Raw genomic sequence first — 16,179 nt, forward strand, 5'->3', positions numbered from 1 at the left:
AAGCCATGGCGCCCGAGGCCTCCCCTAGCTCGCCTCGTCGGAGCCCTTCCAGCGGCTGCTCCAGGCGTCGCCCTCGTCTCTCCTCATCCTCCAGCCGCCTCCCCTCCCGGCTCCCGTGCGTGTCCAGCACCAAAGGAGAGGAGCTCCTCGAGCCTCGACCCAGCGGCAGGTGCCCGAGCGCCTCCTCACCTCATTCGTCGTCGCTGCCTGCCTCGCCTCCTGCCGAGCGCCTCCTCACCTCGTTCGTTGCCAGGCCTGCCTCCTCTGCCTCGCGCTCGTTCGCCGCCGCCGACTCCCTGCCGCTGCCATCTGCTTCCCCTGCAACGAGCAGAGCCACTGCCGCCCCAACCCGGCGCGCCTCCGCCCCTTCTCCGGCCAAGTCCGGCGCCCCATGGCCGGATCCGCCGTCGCGTGCTCGTCGGTGGCCGCCCCTGCTCCTCTCGCCCTGACTCCCCTGCGTCCTCCGCATCGCGTCCCCGACCTCCTCTCCAGCAAGGAGCCACCTCAACCGCCCTTGCCCGTTCTGGCCGGATCCCGCCGCCTGGGCCCCGTCCCCGGCCACCGGTGCCCTCGCCGGAGACCATCTGCGCCGCCCATCAAGTCTAGCGCCTCTGCTTCGCTCGCCTGAGCCAGCGCCTCGTCCCGCCTGCTGCTGCTTCTGTTCTTCAGAAGCGAACAGCTCGCCCGCTCACCCCATTGACCGCAGTCGCGCGTGGCCTCCGCGCCTGGGCCAGCAGCCTCCCCTTGCCTTCTCCAGATCCGGCCCAGTTCGCCTCTGCCTCACCGGGCCAAGCCCATGGGTGAGAAGCCCCTCCAGTACCCCCTCCTGTACTCTATCGGACCAGCAAGATGCGGCCCGTGTTATTTTTTCCCTGCGCTGCGATTTTAGCATTATCCAGGAGTTCATAGTTTACAGAAAACCCCCTCACGTTCATGCATTAATAACTAATAAACCGTGCATCGGTTTAACATGATTTAAACACGTAAAATGCTTAGAATTTTGTGTAGTTTAATAATATGCCATTTTCACCCATGTTAAAATTGTTTAAAATGTTGTTTGATTAAATTTGCTCGAATAATATGTTAAAATGATTTATTTCATAACTAAATAACCGTAGCTCGGATTTTAATAAACTTTATATGTAAATGGGGTGGAAAAATGCCTAGTTTAACATGGTGCACTCTATTTTTCTGTTTAACAACATTAAAATGGCGTTTATGGCAGAACAGTACCAATCCCAATATATGGACATGAGGATTTTCCGGAATTGTTGTTGTTTGTTTCCGGCCTCATTTAACTTGCTTAAATAGGTAGTTTCCTTATGCTTCACCTCTTGCCATGGTTAAAAACATTTAATATTGTTGGGTCCATAAACGAGAGAGAACTAAATAATTGATGTGGTGTTTCGTCAATATGCAACTCGTTGCATATTGAGCTCCACTTAATTTGTAGTGTTGTTTGTTGCATTTTGCCATGCCATGCCTCATTAAACCGGTCATGCATCATATTTGTTTTTGCATCATGTCATGTGTATGTGGTGGTTGTTTACTATGTTGTTTGTTTCTTTCCGGGTTGCTTCTCTCGTTAGCTTCGGTTTCGTTCCGGAGTTGTGAGGATTCGTTCGACTACGTCCGCTTGTCTTCTTCATGGACTCGTTCTTCTTCTTTGCGGGATCTCAGGCAAGATGACCATACCCTCGAAATCACTTCTATCTTTGCTTGCTAGCTGTTCGCTCTATTGCTATGCCGCGCTACCTACCACTTGCTTTTCAAGCCTCCCAAGTTGCCATGAACCTCTAACCTTTGTCATCCTTCCTAGCAAACCGCTGTTTGGCTATGTTACCGCTTTTGCTCAGCCCCTCTTATAGCATTGCTAGATGCAGGTAAAGATGAAGATTGCTCCATGTTGGATTATGTTTATGTTGGGATATCACAATATCTCTTATTTAATTAATGCATCTATATATTTGGTAAAGGGTGGAAGGCTCGGCCTTATGCCTGGTGTTTTGTTCCACTCTTGCCGCCCTAGTTTCCGTCATACCGGTGTTATGTTCCTTGATTTTTGCGTTCCTTACGCGGTTGGGTGATTTATGGGACCCCCTTGACAGTTCGCCTTGAATAAAACTCCTCCAGCAAGGCCCAACCTTGGTTTTACCATTTTCCTACCTAAGCCTTTTTCCCTTGGGTTCTGCAGACTCAAGGGTCATCTTTATTTTAAACCCCCGGGCCAGTGCTCCTCTGAGTGTTGGTCCAACCTGTCAGTCGCCGGTGGCCACCAGGGGCAACTCTGGGCTGGCCTACCGGAAGCTTGGACAATCCGGTGTGCCCTGAGAACGAGATATGTGCAGCTCCTATCGGGATTTGTCGGCACATTCGGGCGGCTTTGCTGGTCTTGTTTTACCATTGTCGAAATGTCTTGTAACCGGGATTCCGAGACTGATCGGGTCTTCCCGGGAGAAGGAATATCCTTCGTTGACCGTGAGAGCTTATAATGGGCTAAGTTGGGACACCCCTGCAGGGTTATATCGTTCGAAAGCCGTGCCCGCGGTTATGTGGCATATGGGAATTTGTTAATGTCCGGTTGTAGAGAACTTGACACTTGACCTTAATTAAAACGCATCAACCGCGTGTGTAGCCGTGATGGTCTCTTCTCGGCGGAGTCCGGGAAGTGAACACGGTTTCTTGTGTTATGTTTTGGCGTAAGTAGGTGTTCAGGATCACTTCTTGATCATTGCTAGTTCACGACCGTTCCGTTGCTTCTCTTCTCGCTCTCTTTTGCGTATGTTAGCCACCATATATGCTTAGTGCTTGCTGCAGCTCCTCCTCTTTACACCATCCTTTCCTATAAGCTTAAATAGTCTTGATCTCGCGGGAGTGAGATTGCTGAGTCCTCGTGACTCACAAATACTTCCAAACAGTTGCAGGTGCCGATGAGACCAGTGCAGGTGACGCAACTGAGCTCAAGTGGGAGCTCGATGAAGATCTTGTCCGTTGTGTTGTTTCTTTTCTTATTGATCACTAGTGGAGCCCAGTTGGGACGATCAGGGATCTAGCAGTTGGGTTGTCTTCTTTTCTTTTGGTTCCGTAGTCGGACCTATGTGTGTATCTCTGAATGATGTATGATTTATTTATGTATTGTGTGAAGTGGCGATTGTAAGCCAACTCTTTATCCCAGTCTTGTTCATTACATGGGATTGTGTGAAGATGACCCTTCTTGCGACAAAACCACAATGCGGTTATGCCTCTAAGTCATGCCTCGACACGTGGGAGATATAGCCGCATCATGGGCGTTACATAACTGCTTCTGCCCCGTAGACCAGGGAGAAGGGAGTCTGCCCGGTAGCTCGGTTAGGTGTCGTTCTGAGGGACCAGAGAACTACCGGCAGCTCCTCAATCCACCGCCTGTCGTGCTTCTGCAGCATATGAAAGTCCTTGTCTTGAGTCCACAAAGCACTTCAGCGTTTGCCCTCTCAGCTTGTCCATTGCTTCGAGGATGTGCCACGAAAGCGAATGAGATTATGCATCCGAGGGCATGAACATATTGCATGAAGGCGTGCCTCGTGAACTGGGTGCCGTTGTCAGTGATGAACCTTGCTGGAACTCCGAAACGACACACCAATTCTTTCAAGAACTTGATAGCTGACTGAGCAGTCACCTTCCTCACGGCAGTCACTTCCGGCCACTTTGTAAACTTGTCGATGGAAACGAATAAGAATTCAAAGCCCCCGATTGCTCGGGGGAAATGGCCGAGGATATCGTGCCCCCAGACCGAAAATGGCCATGATAAAGGGATTGTCTGAAGGGCTTGGGCAGGCAGGTGTGTTCTCTTGGAATGGAACTGGTAGGCTTCACATATCGTGACGAGCTCAACTACATCTTGGAGGGCTGTGGGCTAATAGAATCCTTGCCAGAATGCTTTCCCAACTAACGCCCTTGATCCAATGTGTGAGCCGCACATTCCTCTGTGAATCTCAGCGAGCAGTTCCTTTCCATCTCCCTGGCAGACACACTTCAATTTCACACCATTGGGCCTCCTTCTGTACAGAGTGTCATCGACAAACTGATACATACTGGCCCTCCGGGCTACTCTCTCAGCTTCATCTTGGTCGCCGGGAAGTTCTCCGGTTTGGAGGAAGCAGACAATGTTCCTTGCTCAAGTTGGAGCCCGGGGCTCGGCAACGAGGACTAGCGGCACCTCCTCGGCTGCGGGAGCACCAGCCTCGTTCACGGGGTCCATAGGCCCGGCTGGATGGGGCGGTCCGGCAGGCTGTGAGGAGTTGTTTCCGGCAGGGTCTCTGCCGGGAGAGGATGGCTCTGCCGGGAGAGACTTCCCGTAGTCCATCTTTCTCCTTTTCCGGGCCATTGTGGCTGGTGATACGGAGGGCTGAGAGAGATGGATAACAAAAGTTCATGGTTCCACAGGAAGCTTCTATGCAGCACACTTTGATAGGTGATCAACTATGCTGCTTTCCGCACGGGGTACGTGCTCTGTTTGCAACCCATCAAAGTGCTTCTCTAATCTTCTCACTTTCTTGACGTATGCTTCCATCAATGGGCTTTTATAATGTTTGTTGACTTGTCTCACCACAAGCTGTGAATCTCCTCGAACGATCAACTTCTTGATTCCCAATTCTGCTGCAATCCTGAGCCCGGCAAGGAGCCCTTCATACTCAGCTGTATTGTCGGTGGCTTCTTCCCGGGCAAAGTGCATTTGGACGACGTACTTCAAGTGCTCCCAAGAGGGGGCAACAAGAAGCACGCCAGCCCCTACACCTTGTAAGGAAAAAGCACCATCAAAATACATAATCCATTCTTGGGGTGATTCCTTGCCGGGAGAGTTGTTTCTGTCATTTCCTCATCAAGGGTTGGCGTCCATTCTGCAATAAACTTTGCCAGTGCCCTGCTCTGAATAGTTGATGTGCTTTCAAAATTCAAACCAAAGCTGGATAACTCCAAAGCCCACTCCACTATTCTGCCAGTGCCCTGCTCTGAATAGTTGATGTGCTTTCAAACTTCAAACCAATGCTGGATAACTCCAAAGCTCACTCCACTATTCTGCTAGTAGCCTCAGGGTTTCGGAGTATCCTTTGCAACGGGAAACGAGTGACAACCTTAATCTCATGGGCTTATAAGTAGTGGCGCAGTTTCCTTGAGTCCATGATGAGGCCAAAGATCAACTTTTGCACACCAGAATACCTCGATCTAGCACCTTGCAACAAGGAGCTGTTGAAATACACCGGGCATTGCACGACTTTCTTCCTTGCCGCGTCCTTCGGGTTGCTCTCGTTGCCGTGCTCACTGATGTTCTAATCCTTTTCTGACTCTGCCGTGACTTGGTCACTTTCTGCCTCATCAACCTCTCCCTGTGCTAGCAAGGCCGCACTGACCACTTGGTTCGTTACCGCCAAGTAAAGCAATAATGGTTCCAGGGGTTTGGGTGCAACCAAGGTAGGCACAGATGATAGGTAAGCCTTCAATTCCTGCAGAGCTGCATCTGCTTCTCGGGTCCACTTCATAGGCCCTGCCATCTTCAAATTTTTGAAGAAAGGCATGGCACGCTCGGCAGACTTGGAAATGAATCTGCTTAGCGCGGCAACGCATCCCGTCAAGTGCCTCACATCCTTAACTGTCCTTGGCACTTGGATCTGCTCAATGGCCTTGATCTTGTCGGGGTTGGCTTCAATCCCCCGTTGGGACACGAAGAATCACTACTGTAGGATGCTGCTAACGCGACACTACAATCACAGACCCTTCGACGAAACTGTGTTCGATGCCATAATCGCAAACGGTGGTGTAAAATAACCGTCTAAAAAGGTGCAAAACGTTTGCGATGGAGGATGCATCAAACACGGTTCAGATTTTAGTTGCGGGTGCGATGCAGGGCATACGGTTCAATTCAATCAACCGTTTGCGATGGCGAGGAACAAAAGAAACGGGCAGACAGATGAAGGTGTGTGCGATGTACATCATACGGTTCACTCGGATGAACTGTTTGTCATTAGGAAACACAAAAGAAATGGTCAGCAAGATCAAAGGTGTGTGCGATATACGACATGCGGTTCAATCGGATGAACTGTCTGCGTTGAGACATGAGAACAGAAATGGTTCAAATGAACAAGATGTGTGTGATACAAGGCAAACAGGTGTGTAATCAGAAACGTTTGCGAAGACCGATAAGCACATAGACGATTACTGCTAACAAGCCGTGTGAGTTGTGAGCAAACGATTGCTGGTATACAATTGTGAGTGATTGATGAAAACATCACCGTCGGGTTCCATTGTTTAGTCCATGTGCGATGTGATTTTCTTTGTCCGCACACCATCTACGCGCTGTCTACAGAGCATCAACATATATACTTAAAAACACAGCATTGCATAACCAAATTAAGCATACAATTACACAAGTGACTACACACATAACATTTGCACACACCAAAGTAAGCAATTACATGCATACTAAAGTAGGAGAAACGAGGATCTAATCATCTACTTATTGTTGCGACGATGCTTGCCATTGCTCTGCTTCCGGCTGTATCCCTGGCCGTTTTGGGGAAGGAGGCACTTCCTCATGTCAACGATCCGCCTGTACATGTCGTAGCTTGTGTACGCCTCCTTGGCCGTGTACACAACGTGAGCTTTCTCGAGTTTCTCCATCCAGGCCGTGTGCCAGGCACGCTTGTCCTTGTTGCACAAGTCCTTCATGTCTCTGTAGTAGGGGTCGATGATGGCCTCGGCGAGGTGAACCAGTGAGTCCTTCTCATGCTCCTTGCTGCCCCAGATCTTGTATTGGCCCTTGATGTCGACAAGATTCTGGCAGGCGATGCCCGAACTCTCGAGCGCCTTTACATCGTTGGTGATGTCCACCGTAGCGAACATGTAGTGGGGGCTGTTGACAAACCTGGCGAAACGCTCGCAAGGCCTTGTGGCCAGGCAGTAGTGGTAGACGAGGACGTGGTGGCGCATGCACATCTGGTGGACGGCGACCTTGGGACGAGACCCGACACGAGCGCGGGTGTACTCGAGGTCGAAGCCGACCACCTTGTACTTCTCCTCGGCAAGCAACAACTCCATGATGTGGATGGAGTGCTCCACCTAGACCGGATCGTTGGTGTACACCACCAAGAGGTCCATGAACCTTCTGTGGGTGTCCACCACGGCACGCATGGTGAACTGCTGCTTGTCGTCGGCAGCCGCTCGGAGCGCCATTGGAGTCGCGCAGGATACCCTCTAAGAATTTCTCGTGGTGGGTGTGCTTCTTGCAATGGTGGGGCGCGATCGAAAGGTTGAAGAGACACAAGGGTAGGTTAAATGGCCGCTGTAATAAAAGGGGGCCGGCCGGCCTGTAATCGTCATGTCTTGTCACAACGTTCATAGCGAAGGATTCCAGAATCAAGTGCACGCTTGACAACACTGCACCCCAGGCGTGGGCTCGAAGAGGCGCCAAATGTATCGTCGGTGAGCCTGTTCTTGCGCTACCGTGCTGTTTATCACACAAGCTTCCTGCCCGGCTAATTTGGCCACACGTCAGCTAGAAGAGGGACAAATCGTGGGCGTTTATTGGCAAAAAGCTTTGTAAAAACGAAGTGTGTGTAATGACTTCGGTCATAAGTTTACCCTTGGGTGATGAGGTCAAAGTTACACAGAAGGGTGATGATGGACACTCGAGTGCGATAATTAATTCTACGCTCTACAGTGCACACGGTGGAAGAAACCAACTGTGTGCAATAATGTCGAAGATCGCAGTCGAGTTAGCTATACATATCACGTGTTGTGAGATCGACAAGGTAAACTGATTCAAGAATGGTTAATAAAATCTGAGACCATTGCATATTAAGGTCAAAATAGTGCTAGAAATATACGAGTCTCATATGATGCCATTTCAACGATTGTACCACAAAAGCTCGAAATGTTACAAGGTTCAAATTCTAGAGTTATATGGCTCAAATTCGAAGATTACAAGGTTCAGACTGATATTAGAAATGAAATTTAGCTCATCAGCTGCAAACACTCGCGCTGATGCGCTGAACATGGATATTAGAGAGGTTCAAACTAATATCACCGCTTCTAAGTCCGGCTTCAAAACCTCACAATTTTTGCAAAGGGGTCAGCCATTGAGAAGTCATGTATGGGGTTGACCCGATGACTTCCGATTACTTTGTCATTTGAAGTTCCAAAATGAAATTCAGCATTTTTGGAGCCTACTCCATTCTGCCACAAGCGCCGGCGCTTGTCAACAGACCATTCATTTTTGCGAAATAAATGTAGGGCAAACCTCATTTCCTTCAACACCCTTTCTCTGAGAACAAAGAACCTGGCGAATATAATCTCCGGTAAGGTCCCTCGGTAGGAGTTCAAAGTAATTTCTGAGAGATGCAGATCTAGGCATTCGACGTGATTGTTATATTGTATCACATTATCCACTACTGGGCCTAATCTTATCTACAAAACAAGAAAACGTGTTAGTGCCTACATGCAGTTTTGAACATTACTACATGCCTAGCTATTTGGTTTGCATGATTTGTAAAACGCACTAACATGCCATCTTGATCTGACATGATTAACATGGGCATTTGATTACATTCTAGAAAAATGTAGCCTTCTTCACAAGTGGTTGGAGTGGATGAAAAGTTCCCTAAGAAAACTAGTACAGATGAATCCAAAGGAGAAATGCTTATTGATTGTAACCATATGGATCAAGCAACCAATATGGGGGGGCATGTATGTACTGAAATCCTCCAAAAGAAACTTTAGAAACCGTAGTACATTGTCATTGTAAACTTGGAAAAAGGTGTCACAAATTGAACTCCCTTATGGTTAACATTTAATAGGAAAGGAACATCACCTCGATATATAGCTTCTCCAGGCACGGAAAGCATCTCAGGAAACTGACAACTTGCTCCAGGTTGGGCCCAATAGTTTCTAGTGCCAAGACCTTCACTGTGCGCAGTTTCGGGGTCAAGCTTGTCGGAATCATTTTCTGAATGACAGACGAACAAACATCTTCAAAATTAGAAATAATGTTAATTTGTAGAAGGAGAGGTAGAAGGCGGCTGTTGTACCAGAACGGGTGTGGATCCAATAACAAGTTCAGAGTATTTGTCAGACGAGTAACCCACCACTGTCAATTTCGGCGCATAAATGACATTGATTCTTGTTGGACCTTCTTGATCAACTACAAGTAATCTCTCAAGTGCAGGTGTGTCCTGGATTACCATACCGTGGTCCACCTTTTGTGATGTCTTCCTGCCGCACCAGCAACACACATAAATAGTCCGGAGAGTCATGGAGGTGATGTGGAAGGTACTCAACCCATTGATCGCTTGAGGACGGAGTGCAGTACAACCACGGAGCAGGCGCTCCATGTCACCCTTTGAGAGGAAGACAGCGACGAGCTCGAGGTGCTTCAGTCGTGGTAGAATAAGAGCGGGCGCGTCATTAAGGGGCGGGAAATGGCAGTTCCTGAACTTGGCGACGCGCAGCATGGGTGCGAGGCGGAGTGCGGACGCTGGCAGCGACCGCATATTCCCATCATCAAATGTGAGCTCCTCGAGCTGATCTAGGGCGGGGGATCGGAACCAGTCGTCAAGCTTGGCTCGGTCCTTGCCATTGGAACGGAACTTGCCCATTCTAAGGCCTTTGGTTGGGCCAAGGTGACTGCCGAGGATCTTGGAGAATGCATCCAAGCTTTTGCGATAGCCATGGCAGAGCTCGTGGGTGTCGATGAGGTCGAGAGGGCCGGAGTTCCATAGGGGGCGCCACCGCCGGGAAAGGAGGGTTGTCCGCGCCCCATATTTGATTGGGAGGAGGGAGATGATGACTCTCAACATATCATCGGGGAGGCTGCTGATTAAGTCTAGGCCTGGTGGAGTCGCTTGCGGTTCTAGCTCGCCCCGCCTCCGCTTATTGGCAGCTCCACTCTCCACCTTCGGGGTCTCCTTGTCAGCGGTGCTTTCTGATAGAAATGGGAGTACAGGGAATATTTATTTAAAACAGGGCAATAGAAAATTTCATTGGTAACTAGAAGTTATTAGGTAGGAATATAGTAAGATAAGGGAAATTGGTTGCTTAAATACTACACAATTCATTTGACATTGCTGGGTAAGTCAACATATGCAGATAGTTGAAAAGAAAACTTACTTCGAACAAATTCTGGATGGATGATTTTGTCGGGGACGTTAGCATATATCTCATGACCAGGCTATCGACGTCCTGGGAACAGGGGTCCCCAGACTTGCCTGCCTGCGGCCCAGGGCGTGGCTCGCTCAGCGGCCTGGTACGACCCATCTTCATCAGCAAACACTCAAGACCCTCGCGAGGGGCCAAGCCTCGCGAGGCGGACGACGCAAGACCTCATCAAGGCAAGGAGCACCTCGTGAGGTTCCCGTGACGTGAGCCATGACGACCAAGGCCAGGCGGGCACCAGGCGGGCGCAGAGTACCAGTTTCCTCTTTGGTGCTAAGGGAGCGAGCGCAGGCGAGGAGTCCCGAGGCATCAGGCAAAGGTTTCCATATCGGTGCAACGAGACCAAGACCAGCAGGACGTCAAGACGGAGGTCACCACGGAGCCCACGACGGCGTCACCACCAGAGCCTTTGGCAGGCGAAGACTACTTTTGTCAGGATAGCTTGTACTAGCGGCCCCCCTTCAAACTTGGCTGTTGTGGGATCCCTTCCCGCCTGATATTTGGGAAGAGGACCCGGGCCCCTATAAGTAGGACTAGTCACCATCATAGAAGGGCAACGCACAAACGAACGAAAAAATGAACTGACCGGGGGACGAACTTTGGATCAGACCCATTCCACCCTCACACGCACAAGCTCACCGAGCTCAAGAACACCTCTCCTCAGGAGGCTGTTCTTCCCTTGTACTTGTTCATCCCCATTCTACAAGGCAATCCACCTCACCACACTGGAGTAGGGTATTACACCACAACGGTGGCCCGAACCAGTATAAACCCTCGTGTATCTTGTTCGTCGAGTTCGTCGAGTTAGGCCTTGAGATCGTGGTGAGAGCGAGCTAGAGAGTGAGGGAGATCTTCGCGTGCACCCCCAGTGTTCAAACCTTAATGGTTTGCTGGAACCCGCAATCCGACACATGCCATTCTATGTGCAGTGCAATTTTAGTGCCAGCTTTCAGTACATAAAACTTTGCAATTTCATTTCAAAAGCTAGTGCCAAAATAGGAGTCAGCACGTTCATCAAGTCTAGTAGCAACGACTGTAAATCCATGGTTTGTGTGCAGTATGACATTCGTGGAGCCTTGATGCATGTAAAGGGAAAAATTGTGCACTACATAATCTGTTGCATAGCGAGGGATGTCCTGCAGAAAATGGTAGGATTGTTAAATAAAATATGGTAACATGCAAATATGGGCCCAAATTGAAAGAACTATACAGCAGTTGAAATCGAAGGACAAAAGTCTATAATTAAACAGATAGGGTAAACATGATGTCATGGAAATATGAGAGTAATCGAAAGAACAATACATCATTAATTTGCCTAATATAGAAAGAAGAGGGGGAAAATCCCCTTTGACGTATATGGTGCAAGTGGCACCTTTTATCCAAATGTAGCAATATTTAGAATATGTTCAAGAAAGTAGGCCATGCCAACCGATTTAGGGTGAGATTGAACATACCGCGTGCGTCCTCAAGTTATCTGGTACGATGAGATGGAATCTCTGGCGGCGGTCGCCAAGTCCCGAAGTGTCGGTGCACTGTACATTCTGTGAATGAAAGAAAACCCTCAAATCAGCTCGAATAAAAATGAATTCACGACGATTTCCGTCGGGTGATTAAAGGAGGCAGATGAACTGGGATAAGAGATGAGATAATATCTCGTTAAATTAGTTACCTTGTCGTCCATGAGAAAGAACCCTCAGTACGGCAGATTCCCCAACCGAGCGGAGCTGGGTCGACCGCGAGCAGCGTCGAGAAAGTCGATGGGATATGCGGCGACAAGCAGAAGTGGTGAAATGCGGTGGGCTTTGCCGGCAGCCTGGCGGCGGCATGCGTCGAGCTAATTGTTTACCGCCGCGATAGGCGGTGCCATGGCATAGACGCGGAGGAGGTGTGAACGGGGAACGTACCGGAGGGGCCGAGGGGGTGGTGGGCGGGGTAAGGGTTTTTGTGACATGGGGATGGTGAGGGTTTTCTTTTTTCTGTTTTGAGTTGGGTGGTGAGGGTTTTCTGTCCCACAAAGAATTTTGGGGGCGACGGTTTGCTAGAGCGAACCGTGTGTGATTGGCGCAGCAGGCAAAATGATAGTCATTGCACACGGTTCCAATTTTGGGAACCGTGTGTGATTGGCATACTACCTCCGTCCTGGTTTACTGGCCCCCCATTGTAATTTTTACCAAATTTTGGCGAAATATTTAACATACTCAGACATAGATAATAAGCGTACACGTACATAAGCATAGTTAAACCATAATTACATAGTTCAACCGTCATTAAGCATACTCAAGCGTACATAGTTCAATCCATCCCACATCTCATCTCACATGCGGCTGGCACGATCCTGAAGCTTCTCCAGGTACTCGGCGTATGCGCCGTGCGCCACCCTGCGAGAATACTTCTGCTTGAAGGAGCCAACGGCCCGTCCTCTTGCATGCGCCAGAACACTTAGATATGCGTCATGAATCTTGTGGTTGTAAAATGGGCATCCATAGCCGTCGTTCCAGGTCCTAATACGCCCATTATGCATTCCCACATAAAGCTCCCTCAGGATTCGCCTCTTGTACCTCCTCTGGGCATCTTCATCCTCACTGTCCACATCGTCAGACAGCACCTATACATATAGTAAAATAAATTTGGCATCAAATCAGTGATTACATGCCGTGAAGTAGGATTAGGAATTTATGGCTATTTATTTATACATATTCGGAGATTATGGTTCAATTTTTAAGCACAGTCGTCTATGTATAGACCAATCTTGAAGAAAATAATGGCACAAACATATGTAGGTCATTCAAAATCAATTTTCAAGTCCTGGCTAGGAATTATTAGCACGAACACTAACCCTAGTCGGATTACTAGCAGAAATCATTTGCACAAATGAAACAACTAATCACTTATCACCTGTATCATTCAAACAATCAATACACTACACGGATCTAACGAAACTTACTCAGATTTCATGGATTGGGAGAACATAACCACAAGATTTCTATTCCAAAAAGGGGGAGGCAGGAGTAACCGGAGAAACCGTATGATCTATTTGACACATAAATGGGTATAGATGACTAACCGGCTGTCCGACGTCGTCGGAGTCGTCGCCACAGTGGTCGTCGGAGTCGGGGTGGAACTCCGCCTCCGGCTGTGGAAGCTCGATGCCGTCGACGACATCAGGGTGTAGCGATAACTCGCCAGCGGTGACGGCAACCTCTCTCTCCATCTCCACGTCGTGCTCTGGTGCTTTAGCAGCCCCGGCGTTGCCACTCCCTCCGATGGGGCGCTTCAGCGGCATGCTCATAAACTGACGGCTTTGAGGACTGAGCGCGGCGTCGAGGATGCAAGCGGAGAGAGAGGATTGTGTGTGTAGCAAGGATAGGGGGTGCGGCCGCTCGAGCGCACCATTAATATGGAGTAGTGGGAGTTGTGGGAGAGAGGCGGGCGGCAGTCAAACCGATGGCTCGCCTCCCGACGAGCCTGCGCACCGGACTGCTGGCATGCCTACCAAAGTTTCACACAGCTACTCGCACACCTCCCGATGACACTGTGCAACGAGCACGCCTCCGTCAATTCACACACCTGCACGCACGCCTCCCCGTCTGCCTGCGCGGCGGACTGCTCGCATGCGTCCCGTCAACTCACGCCTGCTCGCATGCCACACGGGTCGCGCGGCGGCACGTATATTGTTTTTCTATTTGGATGATTAATGCTGCCGCTTTATTGCTTAACCGAAGCATGGCACGTATCCATAGTTGGTCTAACGCTCACGGTTCGAACAAATAATCCATTTGGGATATTGGTTCCCAATTATTAATAATCTCCCGTCTGTAATTAGATAAAGATTACATCAAAACTGGTCTCAAATTTGAAAAAAAGAGTACAATGCCACTTTGTATTGGTGTCCATATGACAACACGATAAGTTTCATGAACTTTAAATAAGTTTTGGATGTACTAGAATTTAAAAATCAAGATTCTCAATGTTTGAAATTTGTTGCACGGGGAGAAACATGCACCCAGTGAGACACATGTGTTTTTGCAATCCATTTAGGTGCACTGTCACATGTGCATGTAGCTCAAATTTGATTTTTGCAGATTATACTCATAGAAAATCAATCAATCAATGTACTAAAATGTCTTAATGATCTCTGTGATTTTTTTGAAATTAAAACGTCCCTCCTTTGATAACATGTATGTTCACTACGGGATAATTAATTTAACATGCATCGTAGTTGCGGTGGATTCGCGGTGTGTGTGGGTGTGTGCGTCTGGGGGTGGCGGGTGGCTCGCAGTACACTACGAGTTGTGAGCCACTGTGTGGGTTGGCCGTTTTATTAGGCAGGCTGGTGCCACATCAGAGTCGTGAAATCGTTATTTAAAACATTACACAACCCTTTCATACATAATTTTTTGGCCACATGCAGTCGATGGTTGTCCTACACGACACTCGGTACTCGCATGTGACGCTTTCTATGGGCCCGCGAGGTCGTCGTCCATCACTTTGACGAACAGCCAGCAGTGAGGTTAATTTGACCAGCAAGGTAGAATCATTTTTTGTTCATGTTATGGTGGTATATAGTACGCGTCGAAGAGGTCGGAGGGGACTAGCATATATACTATATGTATGCGTCCATGAACAAGTACACCTCACTCAGTGTCGGGACTTTTTGGTTACCGAGGCATGTGCCACATCAAAATTGTGAAATTGGTTATTCAAACATCACACAACACCTTTTTGGGCCACATGCATATATGTCCTAGCTAGGATACTCACGTGTGACGCTTCCATCTATGGGCCGATGAGGCCATCGTCGATGCATGCATGCATGCATCACTTTGACCTACATCGGGAGAGGTTAATTAATTTCACCATCAATGAGGATTCTTTTGGGTTGTACATATATTACAACAGGAGCATATAGTATGTGGTGAAGAGGGGGGAAGGGGACCATCATATGTAGTACGCTTGATACGAACCTCGCTCTGTGTGGATGCATGGTTTACGGTTTTTGAGGCATGTGGCATATCAAAGTTATGCATTTTGGGTATTCAACATATATATGTTTGGCCCACATGCAAAGCGGTGGTGGTTGTCCTCTTGCACCCACTTAAGCGGTTATCAGCGATATCGATGCTTTCCATCCGTGGGCCCGCTTGGTCCATCACTTCTTTTTGCCTGACAACAAGAGATGTTAATTTGACTTAGGAGGGGATTATTATTTTTGCTCTAGGATGACATGCATGATACACTTTGAGCACACACACATGCATGTGTATGCATGAATCCCTCCCATCGAGTCGAAGTGGCTAGTACAACGACACCATCATGAACGGACCTCGCTCTGTGTGGGGACCTAGTGTATGATTTTTGACACACGCGCCAGATCAATGTTGTGTATTCAAACATGCATGCACGCATCACCTCTATACATATGCATGTAGTGGTTGCCTTCGAACGATACACTCCCTCGCATGGTTATCGGCGAGAAGCCTATATATTCGTGGGCCCGCGTGGACATCCATGATCACCTTGACCAAAAACAAGATAGGTTACCATGGCGGATTCTTCATTTGGTTCGTGTTATCGTGGTATAGGTCATGGTGAGATTCAGACCTAATTAAGTTTGAGCGCATATACTATGCACGCATGCATGCATATATGAATCCATGTTGTTGGCTTGAAGTGTGGTGTAACATACATATGCATCGTCAACCTAACCCTCACTCAGTGTGGGGATTTCTAGTTCGAAATCACGGTGCCACATCAAAGTTGTTCATTGTTACTCAAAAACACACCTCTCCATACATATGTTTGGGCCACACGCATGCAGTGGTTGTCTTCGGGGACTAGCTACTTGCGTGATTATTGGCGAGCTAGCCCATCTCCGGGGTCGCATGGACGACCATCACTTTGACCAACAACAAGAGAGAGGTTGTACGACCAAGGTGTACTATTCTTGGTCCGTTTTACGATCCATCTTGGTGAGATATATGCCTCTCTGTCCCGCCG

Source organism: Triticum aestivum, chromosome 7D, assembly GCF_018294505.1.
Source record: "Triticum aestivum cultivar Chinese Spring chromosome 7D, IWGSC CS RefSeq v2.1, whole genome shotgun sequence".
Taxonomy (NCBI): Eukaryota; Viridiplantae; Streptophyta; class Magnoliopsida; order Poales; family Poaceae; genus Triticum; species Triticum aestivum.